The sequence below is a fragment of the Aythya ferina genome, assembly GCF_964211825.1.
Source record: "Aythya ferina genome assembly, chromosome: 10".
NCBI lineage: Eukaryota > Metazoa > Chordata > Aves > Anseriformes > Anatidae > Aythya > Aythya ferina.
In genome coordinates this window covers 23,137,363-23,161,880 of record NC_140306.1, presented here as the reverse complement: position 1 = coordinate 23,161,880, position 24,518 = coordinate 23,137,363, and the positions used below count along the sequence as shown (strand labels likewise).

The 24,518-nt window shown below is 46.1% G+C and overlaps 2 long non-coding RNA genes across 2 annotated transcripts in view; one reads left to right on the top strand and one right to left on the bottom strand.

Annotated features, from left to right (window-relative positions):
- LOC311441849 overlaps positions 1 to 24,518 on the top strand; it is a 151,133-nt gene that overhangs the window by 77,215 nt on the left and 49,400 nt on the right. The gene's annotated exons all lie outside the window — the stretch shown is intronic.
- LOC311441861 overlaps positions 5,467 to 24,518 on the bottom strand; it is an 81,123-nt gene continuing 62,071 nt past the window's right edge. The window contains exon 6 of the long non-coding RNA XR_014696293.1: positions 5,467 to 5,851. This is a non-coding gene — a long non-coding RNA (uncharacterized lncRNA). The remainder of the gene's footprint in view (positions 5,852 to 24,518) is intronic.

The following is a 24,518-nucleotide window of genomic DNA, read 5'->3' as shown; positions in this document are numbered from 1 at the left end:
TTTTGAAGTTCAGGAGAGGGAAATGCCAAGCCCTACCCCTAGGGAGAAACACCTCTGTTTACCAGCACTGGCTAGCTCGATACTGAATAAGCATTTCTTCATGGAAGGGGTGCTTTGCTATTAGAACAGGCTGCCCGGGGAAGTGGTAAGAGACCGGATCCTTGAAAGTATTGAAGAGCCATGTGGACATAGCCCGGGAGTCCGGCCTCCGGCAGGGCGGGAGCTGGCTCTTCCGAGCCCCTGTGCTCCGGTCTTGTGCGACGCGTTTGCAAGCAGCACCGGGTGCCGGGTCCGACATCGGACGGTTCGGGGACGGCGATTCCGGGGCCGTCGGCTAGCGGGGGCCGGCTATGTCGTGTCCCGGGGATCCGACTTCAGGGGGCGTGGGGGCCGGCCGTGCAGTGAAGCGGGGGGCTGGCGTCCGCCGGCTTTCCAGAGAGCGGGCTTTCGGTGCCGTGCGGTTCGGTGGCCGGCCGTCCCGAAACGCTGGGCACCGGTCTTGTGCTAGACTCAGCGGGCTCCGGGGCCGAACTCGGCTTCTCGGGGCCGGCGGTCGCGGTGTCCAGGTGTCCCGCCTCGGGCGGCGCGGGGCCGGCTGTCCCTAGCAGCTGGGTTCCCAAGAGCTTCTGGGCTCCCAAGCGTCGCCCAAGACCGGATCCCAGAGAATCGGGACGGCCGGCCACACCGCTGCGACTAGCACAAGCGTCTCCCGACAACGGAGCCCAGGGGCTTGCGAGGGTCAGATTCCGCGCCCCGGGATAGAGAAACGGGGAGCGCGGGTCGGCCGGCCGCAGCTTCGCACGGGACCGAACCCCGTCTCCGGCACGGCCAGACCCCGAGCCGGCAGACAGCAGCCTCCCGCTTCACGGCACAGTCGGCCCCCAACCCGCCCGAGTTCTGATCGCCGGGACACGGGACAGCCGGCCGCGCCGCCCGAGGCCGGACACCTGGAGCCCGGGACCGCCGTCCCTGACAAAGCCAAAGTCGGACCCGGCCCCCGCTGCGGCTAGCACACGCGTCGCCCAGGACCGCAGCCTAGGACCTCGGGACGGTCGCATCCCGCGCCTCCGGCAGGAGCTACCCGGGAGGGCAGGACGGCCTGCCGCAGCTCCGCAAGAGACCGAACCTGCTGGATTCCGGGACGGCCAGAGTCCGAGCCGGTGGGCAGCAGCCTCCCGCTTCACGGCTCGGCAGGCACCCACGTCGCCCGACTTCGGACCCACGGGACAGCCGGCACCCGCGCCGCCGGAGACCGGACACACGGGCCTCGGGATCGCCGTCCCCGAACCGCACGAAGTCACACACGGTCTCCGGTGCGTCCAGCACACGCATCGCAAAGACCGGAGCCCAGATTATAGTATCAGCCAGCCCCGCGCCGCCCGAGGAAGGACCGGGAACCCGGTGCGCTTGGCACATGCGTCGCCCAAGAACGGCGCCCAGGGCCGCGGGATGGTCGTGCGTCACGCAGCCCGAGTTCGGACCCCCGGAACACAGGACAACTGGCACCCGCGCCACCGGAGGACAGAATCCCGTGCCCCGGGATTGTGTTGTATTTTCTCCCCCTCCCTCTTTGAGGAGAGGGGGAGTGAGGGAGCGGTTGTGGTGGAGCTCGGCTGCCCACCTGAGTAAAACCACCACTGTCCTTTTTGGCGCCCAACGTGGGGCTCGAGGGTTGAGATAACAGTAGTATTGATTGAAGTATTTACAACTAACATATTGGTTGTCATAATGCTCGGTTTTCTGGTAATACTTTTCTCTGTGGATATGTTGTATGTAGCCCACTCTCTGTTTTCTTTTTTCCTTTACATCCGATCGGAGAAAATGTTGAAGTCTGTGCTTGTTTTTTTAACATGTTGTGCTGTAACATACTGGCCTTCAGTTTGGTTTGGTATTCAAGCCCGGCATTGTTATCCTCCTGGTCTCCTGGAGGATAACAATGGTATCTTATCTCCTGGTATCTTATTGACAATATTAAGAATTACAGTGCCTTCTTTTTTGCCCCCAGCAGTCAATCAGTGAATAATATCGAGTGTGGTGTCTTCTACTTTTCTCCCTGTGGGCTAATTACAGCAGCCTTTCAGTATCTTGGATACCCCTGGTGAGATATTATCCTCCTCTTACTAGGTGTAGTGTTTGTCTTCTTCCCCAAGGCAAAACAGTTTATTAAGAATATTATCCAAGGACCTGTCCCCAGACAAAGTTGTGGGTGGCAAGGTGTGTGGGGGGATTTGGGCAGGTACCTATCACGGTTTTCTCCTCCAATGGTTCTAAATTTCACCCCTGAACAAGTACAAAATCCAAGAAAGCTGGTAGAAAGATGTATGCCCTGACCCTGGCAATACTAGAGAACTCCGCCAGCTGGCTGCACTCTGCTGGGGTCTGGCTTACGCCTATCAGATGTCAATTAACATTGCCCAGCACCCTCAAGGGGATAGGGAGGTTCTTGAATTTGATGATGAGACAGCACACACTGTGATCACCCCAGAGGACCGACCATCTTTGGTATCAGTCGCCCCCGTAGTAAAGACAAAACAGTGGAAACGGAGATCAGGTCGTTTAGTAAGGGAAGGAGCGCCTCCTATGGATGAGGGAGAAGAGGAAAAGGCAAGCGGCTCTAAAGCAGCGTTATCACGGCAACATCACGAAGAAGAGACTGAAATCATAGATGAATCAGAAACTACTCGGTCTCTATCCTTGAGTGAGCTGCGAGAAATACGAAAAGCCTTTAGTCGCCGTCCAGGTGAGCACATCCTCAGTTGGCTGCTTTGACACTGGGATAGTGGGGCCAATACCCAACAGCTAGAAGGCAACGAAGCCAAGCAGCTGGGATCCCACAAGCCTTTGGGAAGATTGAGAGGTACAATGGACTGTTAAAAACTATGCTGCGAGCATTGGGTGCTGCGACATGGAAACATTAGGATATAAACCTACCAGAGGCCACTTGGTTAGTTAACAACAGGGGGTCTGAAAGCCGTGCTGGTCCTGCTGAAACAAAACCCCTACACACTGTGGGAGAAGCTAAAGTCATTGTAGTGCATGTGGGGAAGTGGATGGGGAAGGCGGTGTGGGTTGCCCCTGCCATGAGAAAAGGCAAACCCACTCGTGGGATTGGTTTTGCCCAAGGTCCAGGGTATACCTAGTGGGTGATGCAGAAAGATGGGGATATCAAGTGTGTGCCTCAAGGAGATTTAACACTGGGAGAAAATTAATCTGTCATCCAAGTTATGTGTTGTAGGAGGACACTGCAGAACCAATGAAAGGTCAACTTTGCAAGGAACCAGGCAAGTGCAACAGTGATGTGAGCTAAGCTGGTGCTGGTGTGAAGAAAACCAACTTCGCCTGCCCTGAGTGACCACTTTGACAGATGATGGTGAAACCATCAACAGTTTTTATGAGCATTTTGGGAAAAGACCTATAGAATAAAGAGAAGTACAGACATAAAAATGCTTCAATGGACAGAAAACTATGGTGATGAGACCATCTATATACTAAACTGTACCTGATTGTGACACAAATGTTATGGAATAAGGGGTGGAAGTTGTGTTGCGTCTGTCTGAGCTGGAGTCACCGTTTCCCTGCAGCAGCCCGCACAGTGCTGTACTCTGCACTCGTAGCTGGAACAACACTGAAATCACTCCAGTGTTGTGCCTATTGCTGCATAGTGCTGGCACAGCATCAGGACTCTTTCCAAGTCCCTAAGAGCCAGGCACGGGTGCCGGCTGTCCCGTGTTCCGGGGGTCCGAACTCGGGCTGCGTGACGCACGACCATCCCGCGGCCCTGGGCGCCGTTCTTGGGCGACGCATGTGCCAAGCGCACCGGGTTCCCGGTCCTTCCTCGGGCGGCGCGGGGCTGGCTGATCCTATAATCTGGGCTCCGGTCTTTGCGATGCGTGTGCTGGACGCACCGGAGACCGACCGTGTGTGACTTCGTGCGGTTCGGGGACGGCGATCCCGAGGCCCGTGTGTCCGGCCTCCGGCGGCGCGGGTGCCGGCTGTCCCGTGGGTCCGAAGTCGGGCGACGTGGGTGCCTGCCGAGCCGTGAAGCGGGAGGCTGCTGCCCACCGGCTCGGGCTCTGGCCGTCCCGGAATCCAGCAGGTTCGGTCTCTTGCGGAGCTGCGGCAGGCCGTCCTGCCCTCCCGGGTAGCTCCTGCCGGAGGCGCGGGATGCGACCGTCCCGAGGTCCTAGGCTGCGGTCCTGGGCGACGCGTGTGCTAGCCGCAGCGGGGTCCGGGTCCGACTTTGGCTTTGTCAGGGACGGCGGTCCCGGGCTCCAGGTGTCCGGCCTCGGGCGGCGCGGCCGGCTGTCCCGTGTCCCGGCGATCAGAACTCGGGCGGGTTGGGGGCCGACTGTGCCGTGAAGCGGGAGGCTGCTGTCTGCCGGCTCGGGGTCTGGCCGTGCCGGAGACAGGGGGTTCGGTCCCGTGCGAAGCTGCGGCCGGCCGACCCGCGCTCCCCGTTTCTCTATCCCGGGGCGCGGAATCTGACCCTCGCAAGCCCCTGGGCTCCGTTGTCGGGAGACGCTTGTGCTAGTCGCAGCGGTGTGGCCGGCCGTCCCGATTCTCTGGGATCCGGTCTTGGGCGACGCTTGGGAGCCCAGAAGCTCTTGGGAACCCAGCTGCTAGGGACAGCCGGCCCCGCGCCGCCCGAGGCGGGACACCTGGACACCGCGACCGCCGGCCCCGAGAAGCCGAGTTCGGCCCCGGAGCCCGCTGAGTCTAGCACAAGACCGGTGCCCAGCGTTTCGGGACGGCCGGCCACCGAACCGCACGGCACCGAAAGCCCGCTCTCTGGAAAGCCGGCGGACGCCAGCCCCCCGCTTCACTGCACGGCCGGCCCCCACGCCCCCTGAAGTCGGATCCCCGGGACACGACATAGCCGGCCCCCGCTAGCCGACGGCCCCGGAATCGCCGTCCCCGAACCGTCCGATGTCGGACCCGGCACCCGGTGCTGCTTGCAAACGCGTCGCACAAGACCGGAGCACAGGGGCTCGGAAGAGCCAGCTCCCGCCCTGCCGGAGGCCGGACTCCCGGGCTATGTCCACATGGCTCTTCAATACTTTCAAGGATCCGGTCTCTTACCACTTCCCCGGGCAGCCTGTTCTAATAGCAAAGCACCCCTTCCATGAAGAAATGCTTATTCAGTATCGAGCTAGCCAGTGCTGGTAAACAGAGGTGTTTCTCCCTAGGGGTAGGGCTTGGCATTTCCCTCTCCTGAACTTCAAAAGGTTCCTGCCTGCCCCTATCTGCAGCCTGTCAAGGTTCCTCTGAATGCGCAGCCCCCCATACAAGCGCCTTTTCCACAGAAGCCACCGACCACCCGCCGCCTCGCCCCCTCCCAATTCGGCCTGCCCCAGGGCGCCACCGACCACCAACCTCCTTGCAGCACCACGCCTCAGCATCCCGAGCTATCCCGACAGCTTCCACCCATCGGGAGGTCCCACTTGTAATAAATGACCGAGTCCCAAATAGGCTTACAATTAATGTTTATGATTTATTAAAGGAATAGAGGTAAGCAAGCAGCGCTGGGTGCGCCAGGAGTCTCTGCTCCACCAAGACGCACACAAGTTACATCAGGCGGCTGGTTTTTATGCTGCTAGGCTAATACATATTCATTACTACTTCTACAAAAGGCAGGGTTATTCTAATTAGTTCCCAGAATCCAAACCCTCCCACTGGTGCAGGCGTTATCAGTCTCCGGTGGTCCCTCTGGGGGCCGCTCGTACTGAAGGCTCGTAGTCTTCCTCCCAGGCTTTGTCCTTTGGTCGTTCTTCAGCTTCTCCCCTCCCCTTATTTAGTAGTTGCTGGGCCAGATGTCAGAAAGCTGTGTCTCGTGCAATAGTCCGCACAGGCACTGCATAGCAAACACACCAAGTAACATTGACTTCAGTTACTCGCAACAGTTATTCACCTGATAAAGAACTGCATGCAATAAAGGCATCAATACTACATTAGTTTATTCTAACAGATCCTACTAGCTGTTACCTCAAAAAGATGTGCGTACCCCTCGCTACTTGGAAACGCATCAGTCCATAAACTCTCATCCACCTGAAGAAGCCTGCAACTGACCGAAGGAAAAACAAACACCCCAAAGAGCAGCCCAAGCAGAATGAGCTCTCTGAGGGGATGCCTGGGACTCACATACCATTTGGCCCCGACTAGCACCCAAATCCAATCACCTGGGAAGGGTAGGGGCAAAGCACAAGGAAGTAGGAAGAGAGCAGCAGCAGCAGCTGTGGCGGCTTTTTTTTTTTTTGTGTGCGTGTGTGATTTTTCTTTTTATTTTTTAATCAGTTTTAGCTCAAAAGCATGCATAGTGCAGACAAGAGATCTAGGGTGTTTCTAGAAGCAAAAATCCCCATGCTTTTGCTGCAGCTTTCAATATTAAAAGACATTATGACCAAGCAAGTAATTGGAACTCTTCCAACTGGAATTAGCTCAAACTTTTATTTACGTATAAAGAAAAAACTAGGAGTAGAACATCTGCTCCATCTTTTCCTCTCTCACCTTGCCATAGGCAGCTCTGGCTGTGACGTCCCAGATTGCATACTGCGTTTCAGCTTTAACAAATGAAAACCTTTACCCTAACCCTTACCCTTATCCTAACCATTAGCTTACCCTTATTCTTACCCTAAACCTAACCCTAATCCTTACCCTTACCCTAATCCTTACCCTACCCTTACCCTAAACCTAACCCTTTCCCTAAACCTTATCCTCACCCTAAGCCTTACCCTTAGCCTTACCCTAACACTTACCTTTGCCCTAACCCTTAACCTTACCCTAATCTGAACCCGAACCCTAACCCTAATACTCTCACCCTAACCCTTACCCTAAGCCTAACCACAGTCCCAACCCCTAACCCCTAACCCTCTAAACCTACCCCTAACCTATCCCTAACCATAACCCTCTAAGCCTAACCCTAAACCACTAACCCTAACAATAACCCCCAACCCCAACCCTCACCCGAAACCCTAACCCTAGCCCCAGCCCTAGCCCCTAACCCTAGTTCCCGAGAACTAAATCTCCCGGTATGCTCTGGGCATTCAACATGGCCTCCCGGAAGTCCCGAATCCGAAAACTACATTTCCCGGCATACTCTGGGAACGCAACATGGCCTCCCGGAAGTCCGGAGTCCCGAGAACTACATCTCCCGGCATGCTCTGGGCACACAACATGGCCTCCCAGTGCTGGAAAACTACACCTACCAGCATTCCCCGCACAGCCAGCATGGCCAATCACAGGCCGAGTGCTCGAGAACTGCATTTACCAGCACTCACTGGAACCCTCACCGCCCTTACAAAAAAAGCCTCAAGCCCTAACATCCAAAAAAATCTCGAAACCCCTACAGACCTAACCCAAACTATTTACCACACTAAACCTCTGAAGATCTATGCCTAAAACCCCCAACCCAAAATCTTAGGATGCTCAAAACCCAAACCCAACCCAAAACGTTAGGAATGCTCAAAGCCCTAGCCCAAAAACTTAGGGCGCTCCAAACCCTAACCCCAAAACATTAAGACGCAAAAAACCCTAACCCAAAAACTTAGGGTAATACACCATAAATGTTTGTTCATTGTCTTTTGTATTATAAAAACAAGGAGTTCTGTTTGAGGAGCGGGAGTTGCGAAAGCTCCCTGCAGAAGTAAGGAGCTGCATAATGCTTGCCTAGACCCTATGAAAATTCTTTTGCTTAATTTTCTTTAAACCGTTGGGTTTCATTGGGTTTTCCGTGGTCATCATGGTGGAAAAGTGTAAATTGTGGGTTTTGGAGAACATCAGGTAGGTTTAGGGGGACTTTTGGGGTGGATTCATGGTATTTGTTTTTTTTTTCTGTTTTTTTTGGGGTGATCCCGTTCTTTTTTGGGGTGTTTTTGATGTGTTTTTGGGTCTCCGTTAGGTTTTGTTGGGTTCTTGTTGGTCATCATGTTGGAAAAGTGTAAATTGTGGGTTTTGGAGAATATCAGGTGTTTTTAAGTTTTTTTGGGTGGTATATCTATGGTTTTGGGGGAATTCTTCTGTTTTTTTTTAGCGTTTTCTTCTGTTTTTGGGGTGGTCCCGTTCTTTTTTGGGGTGTTTTGGACGTGTTTTGGGTTCTCCGTTGGGTTTCGTTGGGTTTTCCATGGTCATCATGGTGGAAAAGTGTAAATTGTGGGGTTTGGAGAACATCAGGTAGATTTAGGGTGTTTTTGGGGTGGATCTATGGTTTTGGGGGATTTTGTTCCAGTTTTGGGGTGATCGAATTCATTTTTGGGGTGTTTCTGACGTGTTTTGGGTTCTTCGTTGGGTTTCATTGGGTTTTCCGTTGTCATCATGGTGGAAAAGTGTAAATTGTGGGTTTTGGAGAACATCAGGTAGGTTTAGGGGGACTTTTGGGGTGGATTCATGATATATGGGGTTTTCTTCTGTTTTTGTTTTTTTTTTTTTTTTTTTTTTTTTTTGGGGGGGGGTGATCCAATTCATTTTGGGGGTGTTTTTGACGTGTTTTGGGGTCTCCATTGGGTTTCGTTGCGTTTTCCGTGGTCATCATGGTGGAAAAGGGTAAATTGTTGGTTTTGGAGAACATCAGGTAGGTTTAGGTTGGTTTTGGGATTGGATCTATGGTTTTGGGGGATTTTCTTTTGTTTTTGGGGGTGATCCCGTTCTTTTTTGGGGTGTTTTTGACGTGTTTTGGGGTCTCCGTTGGTATTCCTTGGGTTTTCCGTGGTCATGGTGGTGGAAAATCGTAAATTGTGGGTTTTGGAGAACTTCAGGTAGGTTTAGGGGAATTTTGGGGTGGATTCATGGTATTTGGTCTTTTCTTCTGTTTTTTTTTGGGTGATCCTGTTCTTTTTTGGGGTGTTTATGACGTGTTTTGGGGTCTCCGTTGGGTTTTAGTTGGGTTCTTGTTGGTCATCATGGTGAAAAAGTGTAAATTGTGGCTTTTGGAGAACATCAGGTAGGTTTAGGGGGACTTTTGGGGCAGAGTCATGTTTTTTGGTGTTTTCTTCTGTTTCTTGGGGTGGTCCCGTTCTTTTTGGGGAAATTTTTGAGGTGTTTGGGGGTCTCCATTGGGTTTTGTTTTGTACTCGTTGGTCATCGTGGTGGAAAATGGTAAATTGTGGGTTTTGGAGAACATCAGGTAGGTTTAGGGTGGTTTTGGGATTGGATCCGTGCTTTTTGGGGATTTTCTTCCAGTTTATGGGTGATCCCTTTATTTTTGGGGTGTTCTTGACATGTTTTGGTGTCTCGTTTTGGGTTTTCGTTTGGTTCATGTTGGTCATCCTGGTGAAAAAGTGTAAATTGTGGGTTTTGGAGAACATCAGGTAGGTTTAGGGGGACTTTTGGTGTGGATCTATGGCTTTTGGGGTTTTCTTTCGTTTTTAGGGTTTATCCCGTTCTTGTTTTGGGTGTTTTTGACTTCTTTTGGGGTCTCCGTTGGGTTTTGTTGGGTTTTCCATGGTCATCATGTTGGAAAATTGTAAATTGTGGGTTTTGGAGATCATCAGGTAGGTTTAGGGTGGTTTTGGGGTGGATCTATGATTTTGAAGGATTTTCTTCCAATTTTGGGGGTGATCCCTTTCTTTTTTTTTTTTTTTTTTTTTTTTTTTTGACATGTTTTGTGGTCTCCGTTGTGTTTCGTTGGGTTTTCCATGGTCATCAATGTGGAAAAGTGTAAATTGTGGGTTTTGGAGAACTTCAGGTTGGTTTAGGGGGATTTTTGGTGTGGATCTATGTCTTTTGGGGTTTTCTTTCGTTGTTGGGGTTGAACCAGTTCTTTTTTGGGGTGTTTTTGACTTGTTTTGGGGTCTCCGTTGGGTTTTGTTGGGTTCTCGTTGGTCATTAAGCTAAATGGGAGTGGATTGTGGGTTTTGAAGAAGATCAGGTGAGTTTAGGGTGATTTGGGAGGGAAATGCATAGTTTTTTTTTTTTTTTCTTCTGATCCAGTTCTTTTTTGGGGTGTTTTTGACGTGTTTTGGGGTTTCCGTTGCGTTTTGTTGAGTTCCTAATGGGTTTTATGGTGGGTGGGAGTGGATTTTGGGATTTGGAGAAGATCAGGTAGGTTTAAGGGTTTTCTTGGGGTTAAATCACGTATTTTCTTCTGATCCGGTTTGCTTTTGGGGTGTTTTTGAGGTGTTTTGGGGTTTCTGTTGCGTTTTGTTGAGTTCCTAATGGGTTTTATGGTGGTTGGGAGTGGACTTTGGGATTTGGAGAAGATCAGGTAGGTTTAGGGTGGTTTTGGGATTGGATCCATGCTTTTGGGGGATTTTCTTCCAGTTTTGGGGGTTATCCCGTTCTTTTTTGGGGTGTTTTTGACATGTTTTGATGTCTCTGTTGGGTTTTGTTGGGTTTTCTGTTGGCATCTTGGTGGAAAAGGGTAAATTGTGGGTTTTGGAGAACTTCAGGTAGGTTTAGGGGGACTTTTGGGGTGGATTCATGGTATTTGGGGTTTTCTTCTTTTTTTTTTTGGGGAGATCCTGTTCTTTTTTTTTTTTTTTTTTTTTTTTTTTTTTTTTTTTGACATGTTTTTTGTCTCCATTGGGTTTCGTTGGGTTTTCCATGGTCATCATGGTGGAAAAGGGTAAATTTGTGGGTTTTGGAGAACATCAGGTAGGTTTAGGCTGGTTTTGGGATTGGATCTGTGCTTTTTGGGGATTTTCTTCCAGTTTATGGGTGATCCCTTTCTTTTTTGGGGTGTTTTTGACGTGTTTTGGTGTCTCCTTTTGGGTTTTCGTTTGGTTCATGTTGGTCATCATGGTGAAAATTGTAAATTTGTTGGGGGGGGAATTTTCTTCCAGTTTTGGGGGTGATCCCGTTCTTTTTTGGGGTGTTTTTGACATGTTTTGGGGTCTCTGTTGGGTTTTGTTGGGTTCTTGTTTTTCATCATGTTGGAAAAGTTTAACTTGCATGTTTTGGAGAACATCAGGTAGGTTTAGTGTCGTTTTGGGGTGGATCTATGTTTTTTGGGGATTTTCTTCCAGTTTTGGGGGTGATTCCGTTCTTGTTTGGGGTGTTTTTGACTTGTTTTGGGGTCTCCGTTGGGTTTTAGTTGGATTCTCGTTGGTCCTTAAGGGAAATGGGAGTGGATTGTGGGTTTTGAAGAAGATCAGGTGAGTTTAGGGTGGTTTTGCGGGGAAATTCATAGTTTTTGGTGTTTTTTCTTCTGATTCAGTTCTTTTTTGGGGTGTTTTGGGGTTTCTGTTGGGTTTCGTTGAGTTCCTAATGGGTTTTATGGTGGTTGGGAGTGGACATTTGGATTTGGAGAACATCAGGTACGTTTAGAGTGGTTTTGGGATTGGATCCGTGCTTTTTGGGGTTTTCTTTGGTTTTGGGGGTGATCCTGTTCTTGTTTGGGGTGTTTTTGACGTGTTTTGGGTTCTCCGTTGGGTTTCGTTGGGTTTTCCGTGGTCATCATGGTGGAAAAGTGTAAATTGTGGGTTTTGGAGAACATCAGGTAGGTTTATGAGGACTTTTGGGGCAGATTCATGGTTTTTAGGGTTTTCTTCTGTTTTTTCTAGTGATCCAGTTGGTTTTCGGCGTGTTTTTGACGTGTTTTGGGTTCTTCGTTGGGTTTCGTTGGGTTTTCCGTGGTCATCATGGTGGAAAAGTGTAAATTGTGGGTTTTGGAGAACATCAGGTAGGTTTAGGGGGACTTTTGGGGTGGATTCATGATATATGGGATTTTCTTCTGTTTTTTTTTTTTTTTTTTTTTTTTTGGGGGGGGGTGATCCAATTCATTTTGGGGGTGTTTTTGACGTGTTTTGGGGTCTCCATTGGGTTTCGTTGCGTTTTCCGTGGTCATCATGGTGGAAAAGGGTAAATTGTTGGTTTTGGAGAACATCAGGTAGGTTTAGGTTGGTTTTGGGATTGGATCTATGGTTTTGGGGGATTTTCTTTTGTTTTTGGGGGTGATCCCGTTCTTTTTTGGGGTGTTTTTGACGTGTTTTGGGGTCTCCGTTGGTATTCCTTGGGTTTTCCGTGGTCATGGTGGTGGAAAATCGTAAATTGTGGGTTTTGGAGAGCTTCAGGTAGGTTTAGGGGAATTTTGGGGTGGATTCATGGTATTTAGGCTTTTCTTCTGTTTTTTTTTGGGTGATCCTGTTCTTTTTTGGGGTGTTTATGACGTGTTTTGGGGTCTCCGTTGGGTTTTAGTTGGGTTCTTGTTGGTCATCATGGTGAAAAAGTGTAAATTGTGGGTTTTGGAGAACATCAGGTAGGTTTAGGGGGACTTTTGGGGCAGAGTCATGTTTTTTGGTGTTTTCTTCTGTTTCTTGGGGTGGTCCCGTTCTTTTTTGGGAAATTTTTGAGGTGTTTGGGGGTCTCCGTTGGGTTTTGTTTTGTACTCGTTGGTCATCGTGGTGGAAAATGGTAAATTGTGGGTTTTGGAGAACATCGGGTAGGTTTAGGGTGGTTTTGGGATTGGATCCGTGCTTTTTGGGGATTTTCTTCCAGTTTATGGGTGATCCCTTTATTTTTGGGGTGTTCTTGACGTGTTTTGGTGTCTCGTTTTGGGTTTTCGTTTGGTTCATGTTGGTCATCCTGGTGAAAAAGTGTAAATTGTGGGTTTTGGAGAACATCAGGTAGGTTTAGGGGGACTTTTGGTGTGGATCTATGGCTTTTGGGGTTTTCTTTCGTTTTTAGGGTTTATCCCGTTCTTGTTTTGGGTGTTTTTGACTTCTTTTGGGGTCTCCGTTGGGTTTTGTTGGGTTTTCCATGGTCATCATGTTGGAAAATTGTAAATTGTGGGTTTTGGAGATCATCAGGTAGGTTTAGGGTGGTTTTGGGGTGGATCTATGATTTTGAAGGATTTTCTTCCAATTTTGGGGGTGATCCCACACTTGTGCCTGCAGTCCGGCAGAGAGGTTGTCCCATCTGGGTCGCCAAATTGATTCAAAGTTCGAAGCCGAAATTCCTTTAAGTGGTATATTCTTTATTGCAGCGCTGGATGCACGGGGGATCTCTCCACCTATCGTGCATACCCAAAGCAGAAAGCAGTCTTGAATTTATAGACTCATGTTTAAGTTGTTTAAAGACTTTTTGTGCTTCTCCAGTCCAGACTAACTTTGACTGGTTAATCTTTATCAATTCACATAGAGGCTTTACCAATAGTCCATAATTATAAATCCAAAGGCGACACCAACCTGTCATTCCTAAAAAGGTTTGTAGCTCCTTTACCATTTGAGGTTCTGGAGTCCGGCAAATGACTTCCTGATGTTCAGTTCCTAGTTCTCGTTGTCCTTCCGAAATGTCAAATCCCAGATAGGTCACACTTTGTTGAGCCAGCTGGACTTTCTGTCAAGAGACTTGATATCCATTTAAACCCAGAAAATTAAGACGACTTATAGTCCATTGAATACAACTCCCTTTAGTCTCGGTAGCTATTAAGAGATCATCTACATATTGTAACAAAGCACCTTCAGTGTCCGGACGTATCCATGTTTCGAGTTCCCTTGCTAATTGGTTTCCAAAAATAGTGGGGCTATTCTTGAATCCTTGAGGTAGTAACGTCCACGTAAGCTGCGTCTTTCTGCCCGAATCGGGATTTTCCCATTCAAAGGCGAATAGGTTTTGGCTTTCTGTGGCTAAGCCTAGGCAGAAGAAGGCATCTTTTAAATCCAGTACGGTAAACCAGACTTGACTATTCTTTAATTTAGTCAGCAAAGTATAAGGGTTTGCCACTACTGGATGTATATCCTCAGTGATTTTATTTATGGCCCTCAAATCCTGAACTAGCCTATAGCTTTTTCATCTGCCTTTTTAATTGGCAATATGGGTGCATTGGATTCTGATTCGCATTCAATCAATAATCCATACTGTAAAAATTGATCAATTATCTCTTTAATTCCTTTCCTATCTTCTATCCTCAAAGGATATTACTTAACCTTAAGGGGTTTCTCTCCTGGCTTTAATTTAATAATTATTAAGGTCACATTTTTAGCTCTTCCAGGGACTTCGGTAGCCCAAACTCCTGGACATACTTGATCTGTGATCTCTAAAGGTATTTCACTTTTAGGGTCAGTTTGTATTAGTGCCAAGCTTAACACATTTATTAGTTGTTCTTCTCCTGTTCTTAATTCCATTTTCCCTTTTTCAAAGACAATTTCTGCTCCTACTTGCTCTAATAAATCTCTACCTAAGAGTGCCCATGAGGAGCTAGGCATAGATAAAAATCTGTGTATGCCCCATTGTTTCCCTAACTTGTACTTCAAAGGTTCACAAAAATAAGCCTTTTCGGTTACACCTTGTCCTGGTTTCAGTTAGAACAGAGTTAATTTTCTTCCTAGTAGCTGGGAGAATGCTATGTTTTGGCTTAGGATGAGAAGAGTGCTGATAACACCCCGATGTTTCAATTGTTGCAGAGCAATGCTTATACCAAGCCAAGGACATCTCAGCTTCTTGCTCTGTCCTGCCAACAGGCAGGCTGGGGGTGCAGTAAGAGCTGGGAGGGGACAGACCCAGGACAGGTGACCCAAACTAGCCAAAGGGGTATTCCATAGCATCTGACGTCAGGCTAAACAATACATAGGGGTGGCTAGCCAGGGGGAGGGGGCCGGACTGCTCGGGGTTAGGCTGGGCATCGGTCAGCGGGTGGTGAGCAATTGCATTGTGCATCACTTGTTTGTACACATTATTAGTAGTGGTACTATTATCATCATTGTATTATTATTATTATTATTATTGTTATTATTATTATTTTGTCTTATTAAACTGTCTTTATCTCAACTCACAGGCTTCACTTTCCATTTCTCTTCCCCGTCCCAGAGAGGGAGGGGGAGGGGGAGCGAACAGCTGCGTGGTGTTTAGCTGCCGGCCGGGTTAAACCACGACACACCTTTTACCCTAACATAATAATTCTGTGAAGGCATTAATGCTTGATTTAGAACTGAATACGTTGCCCCATAGCAATAAGAAATTTCACTTCCATTCCTCCCCTAGCTTCATTATAACCAGTGGAGGATCCGCTAGGGTAGATTCCCCAGGTCCCCGTTATTCCTGTTGAAATCAGGGGTTGATTACCCTAGGAAAAGGCTAGTCAATTTGTCCTCCAAAGCCAGGTCCAAACCGTTTTGTTTTATTTATTTATTTATTTATTATTTTTCATTACATTTCAGAGTTGGTCCAAAAATTCCATAGGGCTTTCTTTTAGACCTTGTTGGAAGCATATTCTCAATTCCCAATTCATCCAGGTTTTAGTATTTACTTAACCGTTCATGATTTTCAGGATGATTCGGGTCTTAGTGGGGGTCGGTCAGGGGAATGCAATTGTCCACAGTTCCCTGAACGGTCCCATCAGCAATCTGAGCTCGCACATGAACTCAGGTTGTTTTAAGAGTTGACCTCTTTTCTGTTTCTGTGACAACTCTCTCGGACCGATCATGGTCCCTTTGCCCTAAAGGGCTAACACCCATGATTTTAAGATCTCTGCCTCGGGCAGAGGCAGAACTATTAACATTCCTACATCCTCTTTCCCTGCTCATTCAACTTCAAACACCTTTAACACTTTCAACAACCCTTTTAACACTTCCTTTATCTTTCTCCAGCCTGTACTTCTCTAATGCCAACATCAAAGGTTCAGTCAGGGGCCAACTTAATTCCCTACCTTTTCCCACCAAGATGCTGAAACATCAGTATACAACATTTCATCCTGTTCTGCTTCTCAAAAAACAACATTAACTGTAGCAAAATATTATAGTTTAAAGTTCCATTTAGGGGCCACTTTTCTCCACATTCCAGCTTATAAAGCGGCCGCCACTGATTACGATATTTTATCAATGTTTTCCTGTTCACACTTCCACCGGCAGATCCTCCAATATCCTTCCAGTGACTTAAAACACATCCTAACACACTTTTCTTTAAAATTTCACTGCTTGTTTGCCCCCCCAGTTTCCAGTTTACACTTTCAGAATACACACGTTACTTACAAAAGCGTATCACAAAACGTATCACTCACAAAAATACGGGCACGCAATATCTTTCAGTAGCGATGTCACAAAACTACTATTACCAGCAATATTGCCAAAATCACAGTAACAATAGTCAGAGTCAAATTCCACATGCGATAAGTCAGAAAACCGAACTGTGTAACACCGTAACGATATCTTTCTTATAACAATGCCACGAACCTACTATTACCACCAGGAAAATAGCCAAAATCGCAGTAACAATAACCAGAGTTAAATACCATACTCCATGAGTCAGAAAACCGAAATAGACAACACAATTCCAGATGGACCTTAAAGCGAGCTCCTTCCTTAAGGTCCCCAAACATGTACTTATGGTGCTAACCACAAAGTATATACCAAACACTGCCTCGCAGAAGATCACCTTCTGACTTACAGACAGTTCCAGATGACCGGTCTACCAGAAAAACAAACCAGAATAGAGAATATACTCACTTACAATGATGGGGTCCTTGTCTGCCTCCGCAGTGATCCGGTGAGTCGAGGAGTCCCTCCGGGAAATCCCGGGGGTACCCTAGGGAGTCCTGTTCCCAGCAGGTCCTGCAGTCCGGCAGAGAGGTTGTCCCATCTGGGTCGCCAAATTGATTCAAAGATCGAAGCCGAAATTCCTTTAAGTGGTATATTCTTTATTGCAGCGCTGGATGCACGGGGGATCTCTCCACCTATCGTGCATACCCAAAGCAGAAAGCAGTCTTGAATTTATACAATCAATCTATCAATATTCTACAAGCACCTATACATACGCATTACCTATCCCCGCCTTCCCTCGCTTCTCATGCTAATTAGCCTTTTGGCACCTTGCGCCTGCGCAGAGCCTTCCAAGAATTGTGGGCAGGGGTCTTTGGGACGTGGGCAGGGGTCTTTGGGAGGAAGACCCCGAGTCTTCCTCACAGTGTACTTTTCACCTTTGGTCAGGAATCTGCTGAATTGGCATGTTTCTTAATTGCAAGAGCTGGTTGTTGCCAATTCTCCCGTTTGTTGTATCTTTATAATGAATTCCAATGTCCAGTTTCGAGAGTTATAGTACTTACATTCGTTTCTCTGTCCGCCTGCCGCTTCCTTATCATGAGTTCCAGTGTCTTGTTTCGAGATATACAGTCCTTGTCTGGGGATTGTCCTTGCCTCCCCAATACCTCCTTAATCAATCCCCCCTTTTCTTTTCCCATGCAAATTCTTTTGCATCAGATACTTTCTTTATTTACAGTAACACAACAAAGCAGGCATCTAAACAACATGCACACAAATATTCCTAACACTACTAATACGATTAGAGCAATGAATACTTGTTTCAACCATTGGAAATTGGGCAACCAGGAGGTTAACTTATTCCATAGTTCACTAAAACTCCATGAAAGATCATCTTTACTGATCTCATGTAGGATCCTGGTCTGCTTCCATATTTCTTCCAGGTCGGTAGAGATCCTTCCACTCTGATCTACATACATACAACAACTTGTGTTTATTACTGTACAGACTCCCCCTTGAGTGGCCAGTAACAAGTCTAGGGCCATCCGATTTTGTAACACTACCTGTGATAAACTAGATATCTCTTCTTGTTGAGCCTTTATAGCATCCAGAATTTTGTTTTCTAACTTCTCTATAATTGCAGAAATATTAACTATTGCCTTTTCCAATTCACTCACTCCTAACCATGGGATAAACCATCGCACAAAACTATGAAAAGGGGTGTGTCTCTCTACCAATGGATTGTTAATTTTTCATCTGATTCTCCGGATATGATTTCTCAAGTAACCTCGAGGCACTACATCATGTACTGTCATACTGGGGACTACCGCTCCAAGAGTGCAAGTTCCCTTCCAATTCTCAGGCAAGACCTTACGGGCTGTATCATTGCATAGCCAATACCACCCTTTTCCTTCTGGAACCGTCCAGCTGGTTGAATTTGCCCAGCCGCTAGTCGTACTAATATCAATTGTTCAATTACAAGATGTCTGATTTCCCACATAAGTAGTATCCGTATTTATACAATGCTGTTTTCCTATACCCTTAGGCGGGTTACACCTTTGTACACATACATAATAGGAATCTAACGGCATGAAGCTACTCACTTCTAGTTCCAAAACTGCTTAATATTTTCGACCCCAAGACGTCTTTTCCCACAAATTAGTCCAAGATAAGTTTGCAGGCAAGGGAATCCCAATTAACGATACACCCTTATTCCCATGCTGTGGCAGATGGGTGCATACCCAACAGTTCGTCTTATTAGTTACTTGAGAAATTGTTTGTATTAAGGTCAGGTGTAAGTTCTCATCCCAAGTTGCCCACCCCAAATCCGAGAACCGCACCCCTGCAATCATTAGGATCTGGAAAACCGTAATTTTGTTGGTCCAATTGGAGTGGTGGTCCATATCCTCGCCGGGGCCTTCTTCACCCTTGAATTGTGGATCCAAGCTGCTTGCTTCTTAATCTTAATGGCGGTGTGTGTTGTCAGTAATACTTGGTATGCTCCCATCCACTTTCCTTCCATTTTTCCTGCACGGGTTGTCCTGAAAAAGTCTTTATATATATATAATCCCCGAGCTTAAAGGGGTGGATTGGTTGATCCAACCCTCTAGCCCTGGTCCCTAAAACAAATGTAAGTACTTTATTTAATTGTTTCTGAAGTTCAGTTATATAAGCATATAAATATTCTGATCCTAACTGCGTTAGGTCCTCTCCACTAAATAGAAATTGCTATGGCCTTCCATATAAGATTTTGAAGGGACTCAAATTTCCTTTTATTCTAGGTTTAACTCTAATTCCAAGTAATGCTAAAGGGAGGGATTGAGGCCATGACAAATTAGCTTCTTATCCAATTTTAGCTATTTATTGTTTAATTAAATGGTTCATTTTTTCTACCTGTCCACTTGCCTGTGGTCTATAAGGAGTATGCAGTTGCCAATCTATCTTTAGAATCTTACTTATCTGTTCTACCACTTGTGCACAAAAATGTGAACCTCTATCAGAAGACATTGCTACTAGAATCCCAAAGCATGGTATTATTTCATTTAACAAGACTTTAACCACTTCTCTTGCTTTGTTTGTTCGACAGGGAAAGGCTTCAGGCCTTCCTGAAAACGTGTCAGTCAGAACCAGTAAATAATGATACCCCCCTTTTCTAGGGAGTTCTGAAAAATCAATTTGCCACTGTTGCCCCGAATAATTTCCTTTACCGATTATTCCAAATTTTATTCTATCCTTGGTATTGGGGTTATTGTGTAAGCAAATGCTACATTGTTGAGTTACTTGTTTTATCATATCGTCCCACTAATGTCTGACTCAGGCTCTTATGCAGTGTGCCAGCTCCCCAATGCGTTTTATTGTGTTCTGTAAGAACTATGGGCCATGTCAAACTAGAGGGTATTACTATGGGGTTATCTTTTAAATATACTCATCCATCTGGTTTCATTTTACCTTTCAAATCTTCAATTAATTTTAAGTCTTCTTTTGTATAATTTGGATATAGTTTGGATTTTACCGTCTGGTATCAAAGACAATGCCTTCACCTCAGTTATTTCAGCTGCCTGCTTAGCCTCTGCCAATCGATTTTCCAATTTCAAAATCGCTGTTCCCCTTTTGGTGTCCCTGACAATGCATGATAGCTACCTTTTCTGGTTGTTTTACAGCCTCTAACAATTTTAAAATTTCTTCAGCATACTTTGTGTTTTCACTGAGCGGTCAGCAATCCATGTTCTTTCCAAATTGCTCCATGAGCATGTACCACGCCGAATGTATATTTAGAATCTGTCCAAATATTTACCCTTTTTCCCGCTGCCAGTTCCAATGCTCTCGTGAGAGCAACTCTCTCCGCCTTTTGAGCTGATGTTCCAGGGGGTAAAGGCTTAGACTCGGTTACCTGCTGAGTAGTTGTTATAGCATATCCAGCTTTACGTTGTCTTTGCGTAACAAAACTGCTCCCATCCGTGAACCAAGTTTCTTCCGCATCTTCCATGGGCTCCTCCTTAAGGTCTGGTCGGCTGGAATACACAGTCTCTAGAGTTTCTAAACAATCGTGAATCACAGCTTGTGCCGGAGCATCACTAAGAAAAGAGGCTAGATTCACAATATGAATTATCACAATTTCCACGTCGTCCTGTTCTACCAATATTGCTTGATATTTCAAAATCATCAATTCTTGTTTAAGTTGTTTAAAGACTTTTTGTGCTTCTCCAGTCCAGACTAACTTTGACTGGTTAATCTTTATCAATTCACATAGAGGCTTTACCAATAGTCCATAATTATAAATCCAAAGGCGACACCAACCTGTCATTCCTAAAAAGGTTTGTAGCTCCTTTACCATTTGAGGTTCTGGAGTCCGGCAAATGACTTCCTGATGTTCAGTTCCTAGTTCTCGTTGTCCTTCCGAAATGTCAAATCCCAGATAGGTCACACTTTGTTGAGCCAGCTGGACTTTCTGTCAAGAGACTTGATATCCATTTAAACCCAGAAAATTAAGACGACTTATAGTCCATTGAATACAACTCCCTTTAGTCTCGGTAGCTATTAAGAGATCATCTACATATTGTAACAAAGCACCTTCAGTGTCCGGACGTATCCATGTTTCGAGTTCCCTTGCTAATTGGTTTCCAAAAATAGTGGGGCTATTCTTGAATCCTTGAGGTAGTAATGTCCACGTAAGCTGCGTCTTTCTGCCCGAATCGGGATTTTCCCATTCAAAGGCGAATAGGTTTTGGCTTTCTGTGGCTAAGCCTAGGCAGAAGAAGGCGTCTTTTAAATCCAGTACGGTAAACCAGACTTGACTATTCTTTAATTTAGTCAGCAAAGTATAAGGGTTTGCCACTACTGGATGTATATCCTCAGTGATTTTATTTATGGCCCTCAAATCCTGAACTAGCCTATAGCTTTTTCATCTGCCTTTTTAATTGGCAATATGGGTGCATTGGATTCTGATTCGCATTCAATCAATAATCCATACTGTAAAAATTGATCAATTATCTCTTTAATTCCTTTCCTATCTTCTATCCTCAAAGGATATTACTTAACCTTAAGGGGTTTCTCTCCTGGCTTTAATTTAATAATTATTAAGGTCACATTTTTAGCTCTTCCAGGGACTTCGGTAGCCCAAACTCCTGGACATACTTGATCTGTGATCTCTAAAGGTATTTCACTTTTAGGGTCAGTTTGTATTAGTGCCAAGCTTAACACATTTATTAGTTGTTCTTCTCCTGTTCTTAATTCCATTTTCCCCTTTTCAAAGACAATTTCTGCTCCTACTTGCTCTAATAAATCTCTACCTAAGAGTGCCCATGAGGAGCTAGGCATAGATAAAAATCTGTGTATGCCCCATTGTTTCCCTAACTTGTACTTCAAAGGTTCACAAAAATAAGCCTTTTCGGTTACACCTTGTCCTGGTTTCAGTTAGAACAGAGTTAATTTTCTTCCTAGTAGCTGGGAGAATGCTATGTTTTGGCTTAGGATGAGAAGAGTGCTGATAACACCCCGATGTTTCAATTGTTGCAGAGCAATGCTTATACCAAGCCAAGGACATCTCAGCTTCTTGCTCTGTCCTGCCAACAGGCAGGCTGGGGGTGCAGTAAGAGCTGGGAGGGGACAGACCCAGGACAGGTGACCCAAACTAGCCAAAGGGGTATTCCATAGCATCTGACGTCAGGCTAAACAATACATAGGGGTGGCTAGCCAGGGGGAGGGGGCCGGACTGCTCGGGGTTAGGCTGGGCATCGGTCAGCGGGTGGTGAGCAATTGCATTGTGCATCACTTGTTTGTACACATCATTAGTAGTGGTACTATTATCATCATTGTATTATTATTATTATTATTATTATTATTATTATTATTATTAATTATTATTATTATTTTGTCTTATTAAACTGTCTTTATCTCAACTCACAGGCTTCACTTTCCATTTCTCTTCCCCGTCCCAGAGAGGGAGGGGGAGGGGGAGCGAACAGCTGCGTGGTGTTTAGCTGCCGGCCGGGTTAAACCACGACACACCTTTTACCCTAACATAATAATTCTGTGAAGGCATTAATGCTTGATTTAGAACTGAATACGTTGCCCCATAGCAATAAGAAATTTCACTTCCATTCCTCCCCTAGCTTCATTATAACCAGTGGAGGATCCGCTAGGGTAGATTCCCCAGGTCCCCGTTATTCCTGTTGAAATCAGGGGTTGATTACCCTAGGAAAAGGCTAGTCAATTTGTCCTCCAAAGCCAGGTCCAAACCGTTTTGTTTTATTTATTTATTTATTTATTTATTTATTTATTTATTTATTTATTTATTTTCATTACATTTCAGAGTTGGTCCAAAAATTCCATAGGGCTTTCTTTTAGACCTTGTTGGAAGCATATTCTCAATTCCCAATTCATCCAGGTTTTAGTATTTACTTAACCGTTCATGATTTTCAGGATGATTCGGGTCTTAGTGGGGGTCGGTCAGGGGAATGCAATTGTCCACAGTTCCCTGAACGGTCCCATCAGCAATCTGAGCTCGCACATGAACTCAGGTTGTTTTAAGAGTTGACCTCTTTTCTGTTTCTGTGACAACTCTCTCGGACCGATCATGGTCCCTTTGCCCTAAAGGGCTAACACCCATGATTTTAAGATCTCTGCCTCGGGCAGAGGCAGAACTATTAACATTCCTACATCCTCTTTCCCTGCTCATTCAACTTCAAACACCTTTAACACTTTCAACAACCCTTTTAACACTTCCTTTATCTTTCTCCAGCCTGTACTTCTCTAATGCCAACATCAAAGGTTCAGTCAGGGGCCAACTTAATTCCCTACCTTTTCCCACCAAGATGCTGAAACATCAGTATACAACATTTCATCCTGTTCTGCTTCTCAAAAAACAACATTAACTGTAGCAAAATATTATAGTTTAAAGTTCCATTTAGGGGCCACTTTTCTCCACATTCCAGCTTATAAAGCGGCCACCACTGATTACGATATTTTATCAATGTTTTCCTGTTCACACTTCCACCGGCAGATCCTCCAATATCCTTCCAGTGACTTAAAACACATCCTAACACACTTTTCTTTAAAATTTCACTGCTTGTTTGCCCCCCCAGTTTCCAGTTTACACTTTCAGAATACACACGTTACTTACAAAAGCGTATCACAAAACGTATCACTCACAAAAATACGGGCACGCAATATCTTTCAGTAGCGATGTCACAAAACTACTATTACCAGCAATATTGCCAAAATCACAGTAACAATAGTCAGAGTCAAATTCCACATGCGATAAGTCAGAAAACCGAACTGTGTAACACCGTAACGATATCTTTCTTATAACAATGCCACGAACCTACTATTACCACCAGGAAAATAGCCAAAATCGCAGTAACAATAACCAGAGTTAAATACCATACTCCATGAGTCAGAAAACCGAAATAGACAACACAATTCCAGATGGACCTTAAAGCGAGCTCCTTCCTTAAGGTCCCCAAACATGTACTTATGGTGCTAACCACAAAGTATATACCAAACACTGCCTCGCAGAAGATCACCTTCTGACTTACAGACAGTTCCAGATGACCGGTCTACCAGAAAAACAAACCAGAATAAAGAATATACTCACTTACAATGATGGGGTCCTTGTCTGCCTCCGCAGTGATCCGGTGAGTCGAGGAGTCCCTCCGGGAAATCCCGGGGGTACCCTAGGGAGTCCTGTTCCCAGCAGGTCCTGCAGTCCGGCAGAGAGGTTGTCCCATCTGGGTCGCCAAATTGATTCAAAGATCGAAGCCGAAATTCCTTTAAGTGGTATATTCTTTATTGCAGCGCTGGATGCACGGGGGATCTCTCCACCTATCGTGCATACCCAAAGCAGAAAGCAGTCTTGAATTTATACAATCAATCTATCAATATTCTACAAGCACCTATACATACGCATTACCTATCCCCGCCTTCCCTCGCTTCTCATGCTAATTAGCCTTTTGGCACCTTGCGCCTGCGCAGAGCCTTCCAAGAATTGTGGGCAGGGGTCTTTGGGACGTGGGCAGGGGTCTTTGGGAGGAAGACCCCGAGTCTTCCTCACAGTGTACTTTTCACCTTTGGTCAGGAATCTGCTGAATTGGCATGTTTCTTAATTGCAAGAGCTGGTTGTTGCCAATTCTCCCGTTTGTTGTATCTTTATAATGAATTCCAATGTCCAGTTTCGAGAGTTATAGTACTTACATTCGTTTCTCTGTCCGCCTGCCGCTTCCTTATCATGAGTTCCAGTGTCTTGTTTCGAGATATACAGTCCTTGTCTGGGGATTGTCCTTGCCTCCCCAATACCTCCTTAATCAATCCCCCCTTTTCTTTTCCCATGCAAATTCTTTTGCATCAGATACTTTCTTTATTTACAGTAACACAACAAAGCAGGCATCTAAACAACATGCACACAAATATTCCTAACACTACTAATACGATTAGAGCAATGAATACTTGTTTCAACCATTGGAAATTGGGCAACCAGGAGGTTAACTTATTCCATAGTTCACTAAAACTCCATGAAAGATCATCTTTACTGATCTCATGTAGGATCCTGGTCTGCTTCCATATTTCTTCCAGGTCGGTAGAGATCCTTCCACTCTGATCTACATACATACAACAACTTGT